Source organism: Eriocheir sinensis, unplaced genomic scaffold (assembly GCF_024679095.1).
Source record: "Eriocheir sinensis breed Jianghai 21 unplaced genomic scaffold, ASM2467909v1 Scaffold566, whole genome shotgun sequence".
NCBI lineage: Eukaryota > Metazoa > Arthropoda > Malacostraca > Decapoda > Varunidae > Eriocheir > Eriocheir sinensis.
In genome coordinates, this window is record NW_026111905.1 from 253993 (window position 1) to 260514 (window position 6522).

At 43.0% G+C, this 6522-nt stretch overlaps 1 long non-coding RNA gene across 1 annotated transcript; it reads left to right on the plus strand.

Annotated features, from left to right (window-relative positions):
• The first annotated feature begins 317 nt into the window (after nucleotides 1-317).
• LOC126993129 (uncharacterized) lies at nucleotides 318-5157 on the plus strand. Its single transcript, XR_007747434.1, has 2 exons — nucleotides 318-2767; nucleotides 2873-5157. It is a non-coding gene; the product is annotated as an uncharacterized LOC126993129 (long non-coding RNA).
• The last annotated feature ends 1365 nt before the right edge of the window (nucleotides 5158-6522 follow it).

The window sequence follows — 6522 nt, forward strand, 5'->3', positions numbered from 1 at the left end:
CTGAAGTTTTAGTGTGAAAACGATCAGCTTCTTTAAGAATCGCATTTAGCGTTACTTTGCTTCGTCAGGGGAGAACCGGACGTCATCGCACGTACGTACAAAAGTGCCCTGATCTCTTCCGCAGGGCACTCAAGTGGCTGACGAACTGATCAAATCACTAAAGGCTGCATCGTAATGTGCCAACTGACTTTTTGCTGCCTTCTCTTTCATGTTTCCTCCTCCTCCTCCTCCTCCTCCTCCTGTCCTTCATCTTCCACCTTTGATTAGATAGTTAGTGTAGCTTGTCACAAACAGCCTCGTAAGGACCATCAGGTCAGCTGTTGTTTGCTCTTCCTTTATGTTTTTTTGTGTTCCTCCTCCTCCTCCTCCTCCTCCTCCTCCTCCTCCTCCTCCTCCTCCGTCAGCCACAGAACTTTATGCCCAGGTAGAGGAAAGGAAAGCCCCCAGGAGATCTTTAGAGGAAAAAAAACTTGTATCGAATTTATGGATGCAAAGCAGAAGCCGTTTTGATCTTATTCTATATTGAAAGAGAGAGAGAGAGAGAGAGAGAGAGAGAGAGAGAGAGAGAGAGAGAGAGAGAGAGGTGATATATAAGGATAATGTATGAGATAGGTAAGAAGAGTGTATTTAATTTATGATCCACTACCTGTAGGAGTTTCAGGTCGAGGGAGGAATTGATGGATGGATGAGTGGATGAAGGAAGGAAGGAAGGAAGGTAGGAAAGAAAGAAAGAAAGCTTGGAATGAAGGTTAAATGAAAAAATGAGTGATTGAAGGTAGAAAAGAATGAGAAAAGGAAGAAAGGAAGGAAGGAAGAGAAGAGAAAGAAGGAAGAAAGGTAAGAAGGGAGAGAAGGAAGAAAGATAATCGAATGAATGTGGAAAAATGAAGTAAGAACGAAAGAGTGATAGGAAGTCAGAAAGAAGAAATAAAAGAAAACGGAGAAAGATCATATAAAGGAATGGAACAAGGACTCAAGGGAATAAGGAAGAGAGAAGGAATTATAGGACAGCGGAATGAGAAAGAAAAAGGGAAGGGGAGAAAGAAAACAGAACGAAAGGGAGAAGCGAACGAAGGAAACAAGGAAGGAAGAAAGAAGGCAGGAGGGAATTAGAGAAGTAAAGACATAAGGAAAACAGTGTGAGAAAGAAAAAGGGAAGGAAAGAAAGAAAACAGGACGAAAGAGAGAAGCGAACGAAGGAAACAAGGAAGGAAGAAAGAAAGCAGGAGGGAATTAGAGAAGGAAAGACATAAGGAAAACAGTATGAGAAAAAAAAAGGGAAGGGGAGAAAGAAAACAGAACGAAAGGGAGAAGCGAACGAAGGAAACAAGGAAGGAAGAAAGAAGGCAGAAGGGAATTAGAGAAGTAAAGACATAAGAAAAACAGTATGAGAAAGAAAAAGGGAAGGAAAGAAAGAAAACAGGACGAAAGGGAGAAGCGAACGAAGGAAACAAGGAAGGAAGAAAGAAGGCAGGAGGGAATTAGAGAAGTAAAGACATAAGGAAAACAGTATGAGAAAGAAAAAGGGAAGGAAAGAAAGAAAACAGAACGAAAGGGAGAAGCGAACGAAGGAAACAAGGAAGGAAGAAAGAAAGCAGGAGGGAATTAGAGAAGGAAAGACATAAGAAAAACAGCATGAGAAAGAAAAAGGGAAGGAAAGAAAGAAAACAGGACGAAAGAGAGAAGCGAACGAAGGAAACAAAGAAGGAAGAAAGAAAGCAGAAGGGAATTAGAGAAGGAAAGACATAAGAAAAACAGTATGAGAAAGAAAAAGGGAAGGAAAGAAAGAAAACAGGACGAAAAAGAGAAGCGAACGAAGCAAACAAGGAAGGAAGAAAGAAGGCAGGAGGGAATAAAAGAAGGCAGGGGGGAATTAGGGAAGTAAAGACATAAGGAAAACAGTAAAGGGAGTTCAAGGGCCAATTCTGTCCACGTTATTTTCTTACTGACGAAATGCGGACTCCATCATGGGGCAGTAAAATGAACGGTTATGCAGGAGGAGGAGGAGGAGGAGGAGGAGGAGGAGGAGGAGGAGGGAACAAAAAAGGGAATGTTAAGGAAAACTAAGAAGCGATGAGACGAAAAAGAGGGAAAGAATGGAAGATATTGAAGGTAAGATGAGGATGACTGATGGAAGACAAGGGGGAGGAGGAGGAGGAGGAGGAGGAGGTGTTTGTAATGTTTAAAGAAGCAAGCGTAGAAGAATATAGGAATAGCGGAGTGTAGAAAAGAAAGAGGAAAGAAGAAAAAATAGAAGAGGAGGAGGAGGAGGAGGAGGAGGAAGTAACCGTGGTGATGATTTTTTAAGAGGACAGCAGGAGGAAAAGGAGAAGGAGGAGGGAGGGAGGGGAGGAGGAGGCCGGAAAGAAGTTAGTAAGTTGGAAGTAGAGGAGGAGGAGGAGGAAGAAAGAAAAAAGTTACTAAGGAGGAGGAGGAGGAGGAGGAGGAGGAGGAGGAGGAAGAAAGAAAAAAGTTACTAAGGAGGAGGAGGAGGAGGAGGAGGAGGCAGTGGTGTTGGGAGGATAAACGAATAAAAATGCCAGGAAGTAGAGTAAGATCAGGTAAGGAGACGAACAGAGGCAAGACGTCGTTTAGAGCCCCGAATGTCTTTACACTGCGCGCGGCCGTCCCCAAGAGGGTAAGCGAGGCATCGGAAAGCGAGAAGCGGAGAAACTGAGGTCGGTGTTGTCAGCCGCTTCCAACACTCACATCATCTATTTCCAAAGGTCGGAGAGGAGATCACTCGAGTTCTATTGAGTGTTTTTTGGTTCGTGGTGCAGGAGATGGGTCATACTCCTAGAAGGGTCATGAAGCTACCCCTGGAAATGCCAAAGAAATCCTACGAAAGCCTTGTCAAATATGTGTGTTTTAGGTTCGTGGTACAGGAGATGGGTCATACTCCTAGAAGGGTCATGAAGCTACCCCTGGAAATGCCAAAGAAATCCTACGAAAGCCTTGTCAAATATGTGTGTTTTAGGTTCGTGGTACAGGAGAAGGGTCATACTCCTAGAAGGGTCATGAAGCTACCCCTGGAAATGCCCCAAACTCCTGCGAAAGCCTTGTCAAATATGTGTGCTTTAGGTTCGTGGTACAGGAGAAGAGAAGGGTCATACTCCTAGAAGGGTCATGAAGCTACCCCTGGAAATGCCCCAAAACTCCAGCGAAAGCCTTGTCAAACATGTGTGCTTAAGGTTCGTGCTACAGGAGAAGAGAAGGGTCAGACTAAAAGAAGGGTCATAAAGTTACCCTGGAAATGCCCAAAAACTCCTGCGAAACCTTGTCAAATATGTGCTTGTGAGCCGAAATGTTTAAGAATATGACCATTACACCTTTCAAGAGGAGAGTATCAAGACACCTCTCCTCTGGCCCCTCATATTTTTTTTTCTTTTAATGGAGAGAAAAGGTTAAATAATTTCGAATAGAGAAGAAGCAGGAGAAAATAGACTCGCAGGATTATTATTTAAAAAAAAAATCCTTAAAAGATGTGCTCCCGTGCCGACACCCTGCCTGGACAAACTCTCGTCTCTGCCTGTCAACATCCACCTTTCCCTCCTGCTGGACAAACTCTCGTCTCTGCCTGTCAACATCCACCTTTCCCTCCTGCTGGACAAATTCTCGTCTCTGCCTTTCAACATCCACCTTTCCCTCCTGCTGTAAGTACGGCTATATACGTGTACAGCCTGTGCCTAAGAAGGGTGACCGCTCTAATCCCACAAACTACCGCCCTATAGCTTTACTTTCTTCTCCTTCTAAAGCTCTGAAACTCTCCTTAACAGGGAAGTTCTTAAGCATTATCGCCTTCTGCTCTCCTTCTACTTCTTCTACTTCTCCTTCTTCGACTACTTCTTCTTCTTCTTCTTCTTCTTCTTCTTCTTCTTCTTCTTCGTCTTCTTTGTCTTCTTCCTCCTCCTCCTCCTCCTCCTCCTCTGATCTCCAGCATGGAATCCGCAAGGGGCGTTCTACTGGTGATCTCGCCCACCTAACTCACTCCTGGCCCTCCTTCCGTAACCATTTCGGTAAAACTTTTGCTGTTCATTAGACATTCAGGAGAAGGGAAACGACCTCATCAAAAGTAACATCAACAGGATTTCGTTACCAAAATATATGAAAAAAACAGAGATATAGAGAAAGGCGAATCGATATTAAAGGAGAAAAGAAGTAAGAAAAATGAGAAAGAGGAAAGTAAAGATGTAATGAAGCAGAGAAGCAACAATGTCATCAAAAGTAACATCAACAGGACTTCGTTATCAAAAGATGTGAACGAAAGTGATAGAGAAAGTCGAATTGATATTAAAGGAGAGAAGAAGTAAGTAAATTGAGAGACAGGAAAAGGAGATTCTGACATACAGCGAAAAGGTAAACAACGCCATCAAAAGTAACATCAACAATACTCCATTACCAAAAGATGTGAACGAAAGTGATGGAGAAAGGCGAAAAGATGTTGAAGGAGAAAAGAAGTAAAATGAGAAGGAGGAAGAGGAGGAAATGCCACGAAGGAAAAAGGAAAAAAAAAAAAAAAAGTAACCCCCCCCAAAATATTAACGAAAGGGATAAAAAAGAAAAGCGAATTAGTTTTTTGAAGAGAAGTGAGTAAAATGAGAGACATGGAAAAGCAAAAGCAAAATAAGGAAAACTACGAAAGAAGAGGAAGAGGAAAAGACAAAGGCATACAACAAAGAGGAAACACAACGAAGCAAGATGAATATTAGGAAATGGAAGAAGGAAAATAATAGAAAGAGGAGGAAATGGAGGAGATGACATATGACAAAAAATAGATGAAAAATAATCATGAAGAGAAAAAAGGAGGAGAAAGAAAAGGACAAGGAAGAGGGGAAAGAGATGATATTATGCAGCAAAAATAAAGAGACGGGAAAAAGATGAAAAATTAGGAGGCAACATTCGATAAAAAGAACCCGAAAGAAGATTGAGAAGATAAATATGAAGGGGAGGAGGAGGAGGAGAAAAAGGAGACGTCAAACAACTAAAGGAGAAACGAAAGGAAGACTGCGAAGAAAAGAAGGAAGCAAAGAGAAAGAAGAGGAGATAACATTAATAAGGAGAAAGATGTGAAGGAACAGATGGGAGACACAACCAAGGAAGATCATGATAAGCAAAAAGAAATAAGGAAAAGAAAGAGAAAGAGGAAAAGATGACATAGAAGAAACAAAAGATACGACAAAGGAAGATCATGATTAGCAAAGTGAAAGAAGAAAAAGAGAAAGAGGAAGAGGAGAAAATGACACACAGCAAATAGGAAACACGACAAAGAAAGATTATGATTGTCAAAAAGAGAGAAGAAAAAAGAAAGAGGAAGAAGAGGAAATGACCCAGCAGATAGGACACACGATGGAAAAGAAAGATGATGCTTACGAAAAAGAGGAAGAGGAAGAGGAAGAGAAGTAGGTCACATCATCCACGCGTAAACATCCGTCAAGGGAACACTTCTTCGCATTAAAAAGTCATAGTCGTGTTTTTAGACTGATGGATGAATGCCGGGATGACGGATGACCTGACCTGACCTGACGGATGACGATGAGGCGAGAACAGGAGAGGGAAGGGAGGAAAGGGTTAAGGGGGAGGAGGGAACGAGGGAGTGAAAAGAGAGGAAAGGATAAAAGGGTGAAGAGGAAGAAAAGAATGGAGGAAGAGGGAAAGAATGAAAAGGTGGAGGGAGGAAAAGGGAGGAAAGAATAAAAGGAGGAAGAGGGAGAAGGGATAAAGGTGAGAAGATGTCCGGTCTATAAATGGATGGCCTCCTGGCTCCTTCTCCACTGTCTCATCTTTTCCTTCTTCTTTTTCTCTCTCTTCTTCTTTTTCTTTTTCCTCTTTTCTTCTTCATGTACTCCTTCTTCTTCTTCTTCTTCATGTACTCCTTCTCCTTCTTCTTCTTCTTCTCCTTCTTCTACTTCTTTTTCGTCTTCTTCTTTCTCCTCCTCCTCCTCCTCCTCCTCCTTAAGAAGAGAGAGAGGTCCTGCGGGTGTTAAGGAGATCAGAAGTTAGTGAGAGGAAAGGTTAATGTTTTTGTTCTTCTCTTTTACTGCAATCACGCAAATGGCGGAGAGGCGAGCGAAGAAAAACCATTACCCGAGTGTGCCATAACAAGTGACGATGACCTACTCCTCTGTCACGCCGCTCGTCTCCGTCACCGTAACCTTTAGCTGCTGGGGGGCGGAGGGGGGCTGGGGGGGATAGGCGAAGGGTCACAATGCAGATACCTAAGTCTATATATCCCAAGTCAAGTCACTCTGCTTCAAAACTCCAACCGGTACGCGCAGGAGGCGGTTTTGGGGCGGAGCAGCGGGATGACGTCACATGGAGCTAAAAAAAAAAAAAAATACCCGCCAGTTCAGGGGTGACTTAAGTTGGAGCCGTATGTGCACTCTGGATGTGCATTCTCGCCTTCTTTCACAGCGCGTTCAGGCAAGCCACTGACGAAAAAATATGTCTTTTTATTGTGCTATTGCGTGACTGTAATTCCAATGCCTACAAACGGCGGTGTGGGGTGTGAGGGAGGGCATGTTG